The sequence below is a fragment of the Dipodomys ordii genome, unplaced genomic scaffold (genome assembly GCF_000151885.1).
Source record: "Dipodomys ordii isolate 6190 unplaced genomic scaffold, Dord_2.0 Scaffold85, whole genome shotgun sequence".
NCBI lineage: Eukaryota > Metazoa > Chordata > Mammalia > Rodentia > Heteromyidae > Dipodomys > Dipodomys ordii.
Genome location: NW_012267301.1, coordinates 1875137 through 1888622, shown reverse-complemented (window position 1 = coordinate 1888622; position 13486 = coordinate 1875137). Strand labels below are relative to the sequence as shown.

Genomic DNA, 13486 nt, shown 5'->3' with positions numbered 1-13486 from the left:
AGTAAGGTATTATTGCAAGTGGTTTATTAGGGAGCTGATCCCAACAGGACCTGTAGGGGAATGGCAAAGTAGGAAGGAATAGAAAGAAGTTAATACAGTTAGGTAATGTGCAGGTGATGTGCTGTGGGTGACTGCAATTCAGGCTCTCTGGGAATCTTTCAATGAGCAGATTCCTCATAGACATATTGCCTAAAGGATGAGCAAGCTGGTGATTGTCTCCAATGCTTCTCCTCATTGGCTGAGGCATGCTCCTGGGAGTATGTTAGACATGACTCATGCAGGTCCAACCATGCCAAAGAAAGTTTCCTGAAGGAATGCTTTAACCATAGTAAAGGACGTGCACAGAGACATGAGGTCAGCAAAATTAATCAGGCTTCTGTACAACTTAAAAGTAATAAAGCATGAAACCAGGCAGTTCTGGGCATAGCAAAAGAAATGATGTCTTACAGGATGAAGATGAAGATTAGATAAAACTATTTTTCTATTGGGGTATTCAAAATGTAATATGTAACCTCAGAGAACTTTGGTTTAGCTTGTACATTGGTACTAAAATTTTATCTAATTTTTCTTTGCCATTTCACTCAATTGAGTAGATCAATTGGAAAGTTGCATGATTTATTTTTGAAAACTCTGAAATCCAAAGCATGAGTCATAAGATGGTGTTAAAAGACCACTTATATTTAAGAAATGAAAATAAAGCAAATTTTAAATGATTTGATTTCTTAGGTGCTTGAAGATTGGGAACAAAGTGTTATATGTGACATTTTGGATATTGATCAAGCCTCCAGCTACTGCTGAAATCAGTTTTCAAAGTCTGTTTAATTTGTCTTACAAGGGAAAGTGTGTGCGTGTGTGTTTGTGTGTGTGTGTGTGTGTGTGTGTGTGGTGAGTTTTCCTTACATAATTCTTGCCTCTTTCCAAATCAAATTTAGCTTCAGCACAGATTTCTGGTCACCACATCATCTATGAGTGATTTTACTAATGAGCTGGCTAGAGGTCTCCTCTGTAGGGATGGAAGTCATGAACAGACAAAGTGAGACTTTTTCAGTGCCCATTATTCTAGGCCCTTAGTGTCAAGGGCCAATGAGCTGTACTAACTGACCCGGAGATTTATGGCTTCTAAGAGCTAAAGACATACCTCAAAACTTTAGAGACTGGAGACTTACCACTGTAGGTGCTCAAGCCAGAGGCTTGCTGTACTGGATTTGGACTGGCAAGGGTCTGCATTCAGTGACAGTGACCCATGGCCTAAGGCCTTTAGTAGCAAGTAGTATTGGGAACAGCAGGTGATAGCCAGTGCTTTAGCTCTCAAGTGCTACACGTTCTAAGTCCTCAGCACTTAATAGCAATAAACGGGAAGCTCTCCTGCCCTTGGTGTGAGGGCCCTCTGCTCTCAAACTTTGGAAGTTTAAAGGATATCCTTCAGCAGCCAGAGCCCATGAATTCTTGACTTTGGCTCTGTACAGCCTCCTGCCTTTGCTGATCTTAACTCCTCACCTTCTCTCACTGCGCCTGTGTTTCTACAGTCTGTCATTGTTCAGTTCTCATGTTCTCTGCCCCTGCTTGTTCCCTGGATAGCTTCAGTCCCTTCCTCGTTGCCTTGGCAACCATTGACTGCAGCCCCTGCTGCTGGCAGTTGTGTCCTGCTACCACTCCATCAAGTTGAACCTCAGTATGAAGATTTTTACTGAGAAGATATCTACTCAATTATCGTTCTATATATGTTAGTCCCGAACTTCTAATCTAGTCTAAAATGAACTGAGTTTTAGTAAAGCAACATTGACACAGATCTGAAGACTTAGCATTCTGTTACAATTTGTATACGTGATCCGAAGCTTCATGTGTATCTAATCATTGATAGTTAGCCCATGAGGCTCTGGCTTAGCAATGGGCTCATCTCTCGATGGATTTACCGCTGAAGGAATGGGTCACTGGGAGTGCCTGTGAAGTCCTGTCACTGGCCGCCTCTCCTTCCCACCCTTCTCACCCCTGCCTTGTGAGCCCCTCGATTGCTGCCAGGAAACTTGGCCCTAACTTAGAACCAAGTGTTTGAAACGGAGAGCCAAAATAAGTCTTCCTGCCTTTAAAATTGTAATAGCTGGTGGGGCCTGGGTTATCAGCAAGGCCCGGTGGCCCTGGAGGGGACGGGCATCAAGACGGGAGCCTCACGGCTCCGCAGACCGGGCCACCAGACAGAGCAGGCCTTGAGAGTCTGAGGTCACCGACCCACGGCTTGTGGGAGAGGCTGCCACGGCCAGAACGGGGCAGGGCGTGCTACCAGAGGGGCTGGGGTATGGAGTGTATGGCAAGCCGTCAAGAAGCGATTGGACAGGGGGCAGCTTGGGGGAGGAGCATGAATGGCAGTTGGAAAACCATTAGGGGGAAACCCATTAGTCCTGAGAGAGGGAAGAGCGAGGAAGAGAGAAGTAGGAGTGGAGGGAGAGACAGCAGGAGGGAAAAGCCTGTCGGAGCAGAGCAGAGCAGGGCAGGCCTGTGGAGAGTGGAGAGGCCTGCAGAGACGGAGGAAGGAAAGGAAAAGCCTTCCCCTTTGGAGGTTTGAAGCTTTGGAGCTTTGGAGGACTGAGGTTTGGAGGTTTGCAGACCGACTAATTTGGTGGTTTGCAAAGCAACTAATAAAGGTTGGGAGTGGGGGGGGGGTCAGGGCTGCCCATTGGAGGCTTGGAGGTTTGGTGGTTGAGGCTGCTCTAGGTTCTAGGTATCTAGCCCTCATCAAGGTAGTCTCAGGACCCCTTTCTGGTATAAATAAACTTCTTTTGCTCACCTTTCACTGTGCCTCGATGGATTGTCTTGCTCTTTAGAGGTCATAAGTTTTGGAGGCCCCAGTGGGATAATCCATCTGGAGGGTCTCAGGCCTGAGCCCATGGGAAACCCCCACTTAGGTGAGTGTCTCAGCCCTCAGGAGTGAGAACCTCCCTCAACTGTTTGCTTCCTGGGGACTAATGTGGACAAGAGTCATTTGGGAACCCTCTATGGGGAAATCTGGGCAAGCTTGCCAGCCTGTTTTTGGGACTTCCTCCAGAGGTCATTTGGGGCCTTCTTGAGAAGCCATCTGGGGGCCTCCTCGAGAGGTCATCTGGGAGATGTGGGACATGTGGGATAAGTGCTGTGGCTACCAGTCTGTGTCTGGTATATACCTCTGCCTACTTCTTTTATCCAGCCTGTGAAAACAATGTCCTAAAGTTCTCATAAGCAAAACTGTAACTGAAAAATCTCCCCTGGTGTTAAGGATTCCCCAGAGGAAGACCCACTGGTGTGCTCTTCCTCTTATTCTGTGCCATCGGCACCTCCAATGTTAAGTCCCTCCATACCAGAAGTGGTTCCTTCTAACAGCCTGAGGTGGTAAAAGGTGGAAGAGTCTCCTTATTACCCTTGGGATAGGTACATAGGGAAGACTGTGGGCAGGCCCCCTTTCTAATATATGTTCCCTTTACAACTAGTGACCTGTATAACTGGAAACAGCAAAATCCGTCTTTTTCTGAAGAACCCCAGGGGTTTATCTCCTTACTAGAAACAGTTTTTTTCACATACCAGCCAACCTGGGATGATTGTCAGCAACTTTTACAGGTGCTTTTCACCTTGGAGAAAAGGGAGTGCATTGGGCCTGTTGCCTTGAAGGTGGTCCTTGGACCAGATGGTTCTCCCACTGATGACCCAGTCTATTTGGAGTGAGTCTTTCCCCAGACTTGCCCAAGCTGGGACTACAACAATGATGGAGGTAAGGACGTGCTTAACAATTATTGCCAGACTGTTAGTAGGGATGGGGCAGTGGCTAGGAAACCAACTAATTTGTCTAAGTTGAGTGAGACTATACATCCTTCCAGTGAGTCCTCTGCTGCTTTTCTAGAATGTTTCTTGGAGGCCTATAGGACCTATATGACTATAGATCCAGAGGCCTCAAAGAATCGAAGAGCCCTAAATATGGTCTTCATTACCCAGTTGGCCCCAGATATTAGAAGAAAATTTCAAAAATTAGAAGGTTTTGAGGGAAAGGTGTTATCTGAGTTGGTAGTGGTTGCCCAGTGGGTGTTTGATAACAGAGATACCCAGGAAGAAAAATAGATTAAGAAGGGGGTTCGAGTTTTGGTAGCAGCACCAGTACAGGGATCAAGAAATCCTCAGCAAAGGCAGTGTAATTCATTTGCAAATGGAAGTAGGGAACTTCTAGGACTAGACCAGTGTGCTTATTGCAAGCAAAACGGACATTGGAAAAAGGAATGTCCAAGGAGGAGAAAGATGGAAAATGACAAGTTAAGTAAGAATGTTAGCCACCTGGAAACTGTGTTCAACAAAAAATGTGGTAAAAAAAAAAAAAAAAAAGCTTCCGACAAGTGAAAAAAAAATGTGGTGACACTGGCTTGAAAAAGACTCAGAAACAAATCTCCAGCATGTGCCAGTCAAAACCCACAAAGAAGTTAAAAGTGCATTGAACAGCAAACTGGATAAAACTAAGAATTATCGGATGTGAAGAAAAGATTTGAAGACATAAATCAGGAACTTGTAAGAGTCAAAGATGGGAACAAAATCCTTAGAATGAGCCTGGAAAATACTCAGAATCAAATGAAATCCAAGTACATAAGCATGGGTGAACATGAGACAAAGTTGGGAGCTACAAGTCAGAGGCTGAAGGAGGCACAAAATGCCAATGTTGCCGTCCTTGCTGATTACAAGCAAGGCCAGGAAGAGATCCTGACACTGCATGCAGAAATCAAGGCCAAGAAAAAGGAGCTAGACATGATACAAGAACATATTAGGCTGAAGTACATGCCAATTATCAACTTTGAAAAGTGTGAGCGGAAATGCAAAGCAACGGAGGAAGAAGTGAAAGAGCCGTTAGCAGAGCAAACACTGAAGTGCCAAGTCAGAGAAGAAGAGGCCAAGAAAAGTGAACAGGAAAACATCAGTCTCAAGAAAGAGATTGTTACTCTTCAGAAAGAGTTAAAGGACATACATGCTCTGATGGGGAATGTCCAGGAAATAGATAGAGCATTAGGCAGAAAAACAGAAGAGCTAAACAAACAGTTGAAAGATCTGTCACAAAAATACACTGAAGTGAAAAACAAAGAGAAGCTACTACAGGAAAAGGCCAAACAGCCTGCTGAGAACCTCACCATAAATGTAATGTAGAAGCAGCATGTCCCAATGAATAGGTGCAGGTGTGAAAAAACCCTCTCAGTAGCACCTTTGAGAACTTACAGGAGTAGCTGAAGAGCAAGCAAAGGTGCTGTGAGAAGGAGCAGCAGTTGGAAAGTCAAAGGAACTCTTCTGTGACTGTGGCAGAACACTTGGAGGTTAAGAAGGGCTTTGAGAAGGAGATTGGGATCATGAAAGCAAGCTTGAGAGAAAAGGAGGAGGATACAATGAAACAAATCTCCAAGCTGCAGACTGAGGTTCAGAGCACTAAACAGGAGTTAAAGAAACTAGAGACCCCTGAGGTTCAGGGAAACAATCAAACTGGTCAGGTAGCTCAGGAGGCCAACCTAAAACCAGTGGGGCCTTTAGAGCTACTAGTCATTAAGATTAAAGTAATAGGCAAAAACAGTGGTAACAAGTGTGCAAATGTGGAGACTGTACTTGTGAAAAATGGTTACAAGCTCAAGCCTTCTGTCTGTTTATAGCTGGTTACTTGTCACCCTGGTAAATTGCCCTGGGCCACTGCCCAAAACTGTCATGCAAACCAGTAGGGCCTCAGCCTGGCAAGACTATTCAATGTATGTAGTAAATTGCCAACAGTTAGATGCTTGAAAGCTGGACTATGTGGAGAGGGCTCAGAAGCGAGGAGCCTCATCTGGTGAACTTTGTAAAGTAGACTTCATGGAAGTAAAGCCTGGAAAGCATGGGTATCATCAGTTAGTACTAGTGGACACTTATTCAGGCTGGGCTGAGGCATTCCTGGCAAAAACTGAAACCACTCAGGTAACAGTTAATTCCTCGATTTGGCTTGCCCTTAAGGTCCGACAATGGCCTGGCCTTCACAGCCCAGGTTACTTCCCCTTTGCTCTCCTCCAAGCAAGATGCACCACTTATGTTAGAGGATTCACTCCCTTCAGAATAATTTATGGTAGACCATTCCCCTTGGTTCCTAAACTAGGGGAAGCTCTATTAGCAGGAATGTCTAGCCACACCCTTGTACAGTCCCTGCAGGCTTTGCAGTGTTCTTTTATGTGCCTATCCTTTGGTAGCCAAAGCCCACCAGCCTCCTGAGAAAAACTCCACCCACTCTTTCCTGCCTGGACAGCTGGTGTGGGGAAAAAGGCATTGCACTCCTGAATTAGAACCCAAGTGGCAAGGACTTTACTCAGTGGTTCTAACTACACCATTGGCTATGAAAGTTGCAGGAAAACAGCATTGGATCCATCACTCTCAAGTGAAGCAGGCAATGGAACAATATCCAGAGAAGGCTGCAAGATGGGCTGTTCAGAGACACTCAGAAGATTAGACATACCAAATGTTAATTAGTGTTAACGCGTGTGTTTCTACAGTTTTCTCCTTGTTATCTGTTAAATTTGCATTTTAAGCCTGTTTAATGGATTTGGTCCAAAGGATGTAAAATCAGTGATTTGTTTGGACATGAAAACCAGCGGGGAATGTAATAAAAAATAGAATGGAAGAAAGACAGCCTCTTCAGTAAATGGTGCTGGCAAAATTGTTTAAATACTTGTAGAAAACTAAAGCTAGATCCTTATATATCACCCTGCACCAGAATCAACTCCAAATGGATCAAAGTCCTCGGAGTCAAAGCAGACACTCTGAAAACATTACAGGATGGAATAGGAGAAACCCTACGTCTCCTTGGCACAGGCCTAAATTTTCTTAATAGAGACCCAGAAACACAACAAATCAAAGAAAAGTTGGATAAATGGGATTGCATGAGATTGCAGAGCTTCTGCATGGCAAAGGACATAACAAGCAAGATCAATAGAAAGCCCACGGATAGAGAGAAGATCTTCACTAGCCATACAACAGACAAGGGTCTCATACTTGGAACTCAAAAACTTAAATCCCCCAACAACAAATCATTAAAGAAACAACTGTCCAATAAATAAGTAGCCTAAAGACTTAAAGAGAAACATCTCTGAAAAGGAAAGAAGGATGACCAATAGACACATGAAGAAATGCTCAACCTCCCTATCCATAAAAGAAATGCAAATCAAAACAACATTGAGATTCCACCTCACCCCAGTTAGAATGGGTATAATCAAGAACTCTAATAACAACAGATACTGGAGGGGATGTGGACAGAAGGGAACCTTACTGCATTGTTGGTGGGAGTATAAACTTGTTCAACCACTTTGGAAAGCAGTATGGAGTTTCCTCAAAAGACTCCACATAGAGCTCCCCTATGACCTAGCAATCCCACTTCTGGGTATTTACCCAAATGATCACAAACAAGACCATATGAAAGCTACCAGCACGACTATGTTTTTTGCAGCATTATTTACGTAATATGTAACCAACCCAGATGCCCCTCAGTAGATGAATGGATCAAGAAAATGTGGTATATATACACAATGGAATTCTATGCCTCCATCAGAAAGAATGACATTGCCCCATTTGTTAGGAAATGGAAAGACTTGGAAAAAATTATATTAAGTGAAGTAAGCTAGGCTCAAAGAAACATAGGTCCCATGGTTTCCCTTATTTGCACTATCTAGTATATGTATGAGTCAAGCAGAAAAGGTCAGATAAATTGATGTTAGGGGAATGAACCCCAAGATATGTATTCAAATGATTTTTATTTCTTGGGATTGGTTCTAACACATTTATAAGATGATTTTTTGTTGCTATGTCCCTCCCCATGGTATAACTACTTTCACTGTATTTGAGGTTGGTATAATTTTTGGAGGGGAAGGGAAAAAACAACTCATTTAAATAGGGATACAGGTGGACCCATTGCAATAATGAGATGTACAAGTCATTATGTGGAAAAACGAACTTTACAACTTTGGTGGGCGGGAGGAGGACTGGGTGGAGGGCCGGGAAAGGATGGGAAGGGATGGGAAGGGAGAAACAAAGAGAAGGCAACAATGCTTGATAAGAAATGTACTCATTATCTTGCCCATGTAGTTGTAACCCCTCTGTATAATATTTTCAGCATAAAGAATAAAAAAAAGAATCCACGCAAAAAAAGAGAAAAGGGTGGGGCATGCAACCGAAAGGGGGTGGGGTGTGCTACTGGAAACTGTGGGGAGTCGAGCTCTACTTGGTGAGCTGTCAAGAAGCGATTAGACAGTGGGCGGCTTGGGGGAGGAGCATGAATGGCAGTTGGAAAACCATTAGGGACAAAATCGTTAGTCGGGAGGGAGGAGGGGAGAATGAGGCAGAGAGTAGTAGTAGTGGAGGGAGAGACAGCAGGAGGGGAAAGCCTGCCAGAGCAGAGCAGAGCAGAGCAGAGCAGGCCTGTGGCCTGTGGAGAGTGGAGAGGCCTGCAGAGAAGGAGGAAGGAAAGGAAAAGCCTTCCCCTTTGGAGCTTTGGATCTTTGCAGTTTGGTGGTTTGCAGACCAACTAATGAAGGTCAGGGGCTCGGGGCTGCCTATTGGAGGCTTGGAGGTTTGGTGGTTGAGGCTGCTCTTGGTTCTGGGTATCTAGCCCGGACAAGGTAATCACAGGCCCTCTTTCTGATGTAAACAGTGTAAATTTCTTTTGTCCACCTTTAACTGTGCCTCAGTGGATTATCTCACTCCTTGGAGATGATAAGTAAATGTTTGTCACAAATATGTCACGTTCACAAAAAGTAACAAACATTCTAACATTTAACTGAAATTTTAGTGAAAAACATTTATAAGACATAATATTACATTTAATGCTATTTAAAGTATACATGTTTTAATAATTTCCATCTTCATAAAATAGAGGCAAGGTTCCTGAAATCTAATTATATAGCCATTGTCACCTTGGTGATAGGTAGTAAGTGATAAATTTAATAGGATTCTTATAAGTGAGTTAATTCTCAGTAAAAGTCTGAAAAGTCAAAATCTTAATAATATTTTTTTTTACAAAAATAAATCAGTACTTAGTGGATTTAAATTAGTTTTTCAAGTTGGAAATTATCAGGCTGAAAACTCAATCACTAGCATATCTTCAGCATTCTTAGTTATGTCATGTGCCTATGGTCTCTTGGTGGGAACACACAAATTGTTCATGAGTGAATTTCACACAGTCGGGATAAAAAGCTGAAATATAGAGGAGTTTTATGGTTCTTCAAGAAAATAGTGAAACATGCCAAAGCCAGGTTCAGTAAGGGGATAAAACACATTGTCTAGGTGAAGCATGCTAAAAGGGATTGTGTGTATCAACTGCAGTTATGTGTAGAGAAAGGTACATTTGTTAAACCCCACACCTTGGCATGTGTGATTGATGTCAATTTAGGCTTTATAGAGTAAAAAGGGTTGACAAGTGAATCACTTTACTAATGTACTATAAAAAGATTAAATTTGAAAAACCTTTTTTGCTCTAGACTGAGCACCTTGGGAAGGCCAGCAAAGGTAAACACAGGGATGAACCATTCAGGGGAAAACATGGTTTTCCTTACCCATCTTCCCTTTAGATTTCCTAAAGATACTAGTTTTCTGTATTCACAGTTTTGAAATTGTAGTTTCACTGAGTAGACTCAAAATGGTCGGCTAATTTATTTTCCACTAATGAAACCCTTATTCCAAATCTTCTCTCTTAACCAGGGACTCAGTCAGTGACATCTTTCTCATTTCTTCAAGTGAATGAGAAATGTGAATGTTAGGGGTGCTGGCAAAGGAGAGCTCAGACGTCCCTCTCCCAACTCCATATTCTTGTGGAGCATTTTTAGGACATTGAAAATTCTATTCCTATATGTCTTAGAGGGCTTTTGTTGTTGGTTGGTGGTGATTGTGACAGCTCATTGTCATTGTTCTTTATTTGGGTTTTCTGTTGTTTTTCATTGTTTGGGTTCTTGCAACAGAATCTCACTATGTAATCCAGATGTTCAGGTTGGCTTCAAAGCAATGATCCTCTGCCTCAGCCTCCTGATGGCTAGTGTACCACTCCACCAGCTTTGTATTCTTCAAAAGTCCCTTCTCAAAATGCAAATACCCCAAATCATTATTAAATAAAATGTATCCATGGAATAAAGTAACAATTAAAAAATGTCAGGAACTCTAGAATTCCTGTATCAACAGTTAATGGTCTCTTAGGCTTCCAAATTCCTTATTGGTAAGGTTTTCCAACTGTTTTGAGTCCTAGGTAAGCCTTTTCTTTTTCTTTTTAAATTGTTGTTATAAAGGTGATATACAGAAGGATTATAGTTACATAAGTCAGTATTAGTTTTTTTAAAACATTTTTATTGGTTCCTCCAGACAACGATAAATGATACACAGTGACAGAACATGGCTTTTTTTAAAGGACAAAATTGCACATATTGAAATCACATACAGTAAAATAAACTGTAAAATTCTTCTGCTGTATTACTTAGGATTTAAATGCATTAAGTGCCCTCTCTGGGTGGAGGGTCATTGCCTAGCAAATAGATAAAGATGGATTTCTGCCTTGAGTCCCATCTTTTTCAGGAAAGTTTGTATTACTACACATAAAACCTGCAAAATCACACAAAGATTTTCTCAAAAGATATCTTGGTTTACACAAAGAATATTCAGAGATACAGACTGGGTCTGCTTAAAGGGTATTGATTAAACATAAAATTTATAGAAAATTAATGCATGTTTGATACTTCCTTACAATACAATGAATCTGAATACTCATTAAGGATATTTTGTTGTTGTTGATGATGATCATGATGTTTGTATGACAGTAGTGGCATTTGCACTTAGAGCCTTATGTATGCTGGGCTTGATTGCCTCGCTGTTGTTCTTAAGTCTAGCCTAGATATTTACTGGTTAATTTGAAGATAGTTTATTTGCTGCACCGAGTTGTCCTCATTTCCAGCCACTTCTTTGGACTTCATCCTTCTAGGTAGCTAGAATTGTGGGCTGAGTTAGAAGCACACAGGTGATTGGAAGTTTTTACAGATTTTTTTTTTTTGTCATTGCCAACATTTCTATTTTGCCTGTAGTTTTATATGCTTTATACTAACACACAAACACATCAATATACACACACCCATACACACAGACATACACATATACATGCATGTATAATAATACATATTCACCTTCACAATTATACAGAGGGAAAAAGAGAAGTGGTAGGAATTCTCCATCATCGACAATCACATGTACCCAAAAGCAGACCACACATACCCATGCTTATACAAACACTTATCGCCTCTCAGACACACATAAAAGAATCAGATATTAGCTATTAAAGCCTCAGAGCTGTTCATAACAAATGTTCAAAAATTACTACTGCTTTTATTTCTTATCTTCAAACCTGTTGTCCAATATGGCTTAGCAACTCTTTGTCAGGGAAATAAAAATGTCATATATCATTTCACAAATAATTCAATGAATTGAAATGTTCCAACTTTTTATATAAATACTTCTTGAAAGAAATTAGAATTCAGCGATTAAAGCCCCAAATCAATTGAACTTTGAAATTTACATGTTAGCATCTAAAATGGCATTAAGGATCAACACTCAAAGAAATTAGAGACCTACCCCCATTTGTACTTAATTTTCTGAGGTACAAAAGTTCTTGATGGCTAGATAAAATAAAAAATTCCTATCAAAGTTAATATCTGTTGTCCTGTGGAATGAATTGAGGTTTGCAGGTAGCTTTGGGAAGAATAAGACAGTGAGACTCCATCTACAAAATATCCAATAAAGAGCTGGACTAGAGATGTGGTTCCAGTGGCAGAGAATCAGCTATGAACAAGCAAGCCAGCTCCAGTCCTGAACAACAAGCCAGCTCAGTTTCTGAGCAACAAAACCTTTGACTTGATGTTCTAATTATTAAATGGGAAATGAGTGGAAAGCACAGCCTTAGCTGAATAGGAAAAATATAATTAGAAAAGAAAATATGACATCAGATGATTACAGAATAGAAACTACCAAAAGGTTCTGATTTAGCGTATCAGAAACTTGGTATCAATCATGTTGGACATTTCTTATAAAAATTTGAGAAAGAGATCTGAGTTACCCTATATTTAAAGGTCTATTTATTTTGACTTAAACAGTAATTTTTTGTGTATATAAATAGTATGGTATTCAAAATTTATGTTTTTTTCTTTCTAATGTTTTACTTTTTTTCAGTGCTCTTGCTAATTTTATTTTATTTTTTAAATACATTTTTATTGTGAAAATATTGTACAGAAGGGTTACAGTCACATGAGCAAGGTAATGAGTACATTTCGTATGGAACATTGTTGCCTCCTCCTTTGTTTTCCCCTACCATCCCTTCCCTCCCACCGTACTCTTGATTCAGGAATTGTTTGCTGTTGATTGCAGTCAATTACTGCAATTCCTATCTGTTCTGGGTAATATTAAAGATAATAATTAAAACATAACTGGAAGGAGTTGACCAGGGGGCTAAATTCATGATGGGATTTCAGTGATACTCTGATCTATCACTCAGCTTTAAAATCAGCTTTCTTGGAAAGAATCAAGAGTTAATAGTGATCCACACAAGCGTCGGGAGTGGTGCAAGTTGGAGAGCTTGATGTGACCCAGACCAAACGTCTTAATTTTATCATTGGAAAAGTGGCCCTGCCTGAGAGCAATACTACCTCACACACAAACTTATCACAAGGTTGTAAGTCAAGACAGGAGAATTATTCACTCTTACAATTTTGTAAAATGAGTGGTGAGAGAGAGAAAAAAATAAAAGAGAAAAAAAAAGAAACAGGAAGAGAGGGGAGATTTTTTTCATCTTTTTTATATTTCCGTTTTGGGCTCTACCCATTTGGAGATCACTTTGGTCTGACTTTCGAGTTCTTGAGGTCTCAGTTGTCCAGCCATTCAGTGGTTTGGTAGGGTGGGCCTCTACTGTTGAGCCGGTCTGTGTCTGCTACCTTAGCCCAGTCCAGCTTGGTTGAAATGAAATGTACTCATTACCTTACTCATGTAACTGTAACCCCTCTGAACAGTACTTTTAGAGTAGGGCACCGCTGTTCAGTTCTTCTATTCTCCAGACTCTGTATGTTTATGGGATTAGAGTCCTGATTGTTCAGGCTAGGCTGGGTTAGTCACACATCTGGTGGAAACCAGACTTACAGCCTCGGCCTCTGCTTGTGTGGAGTCCATCTGCTTCCCCTTCTCTGATCCAGGAGGTTCTCTGGTTTGGGGCGCTGCCCTTTCACCCCAGTTCCTACTGGCGTGGGGCTTGAGGCTGGGTCTGGTCTCTCATGTGGCATCGCCCTTCTTTCCAGGTCCCTCTTGGCCAGCATGGAGCTTGACTTGAAGCTGGTTCCTCACCGGATGGCTGAGTGCTGAGGACGGGCTGGGACACTGAGGTCGGAGGACCATTTCTGTCTCTTGTCCCTGCTTTTTGACCTGCCTCTTCCTGCCTGGGCACCTGTGCCACGCGCTGCTGCAGCCTGGG

The 13486-nt window shown here is 41.7% G+C and overlaps 1 pseudogene; it reads left to right on the top strand.

The window, feature by feature from the left end:
- The first annotated feature begins 1903 nt into the window (after positions 1 to 1903).
- On the top strand, positions 1904 to 5636 carry LOC105992560 (annotated as a pseudogene).
- The last annotated feature ends 7850 nt before the right edge of the window (positions 5637 to 13486 follow it).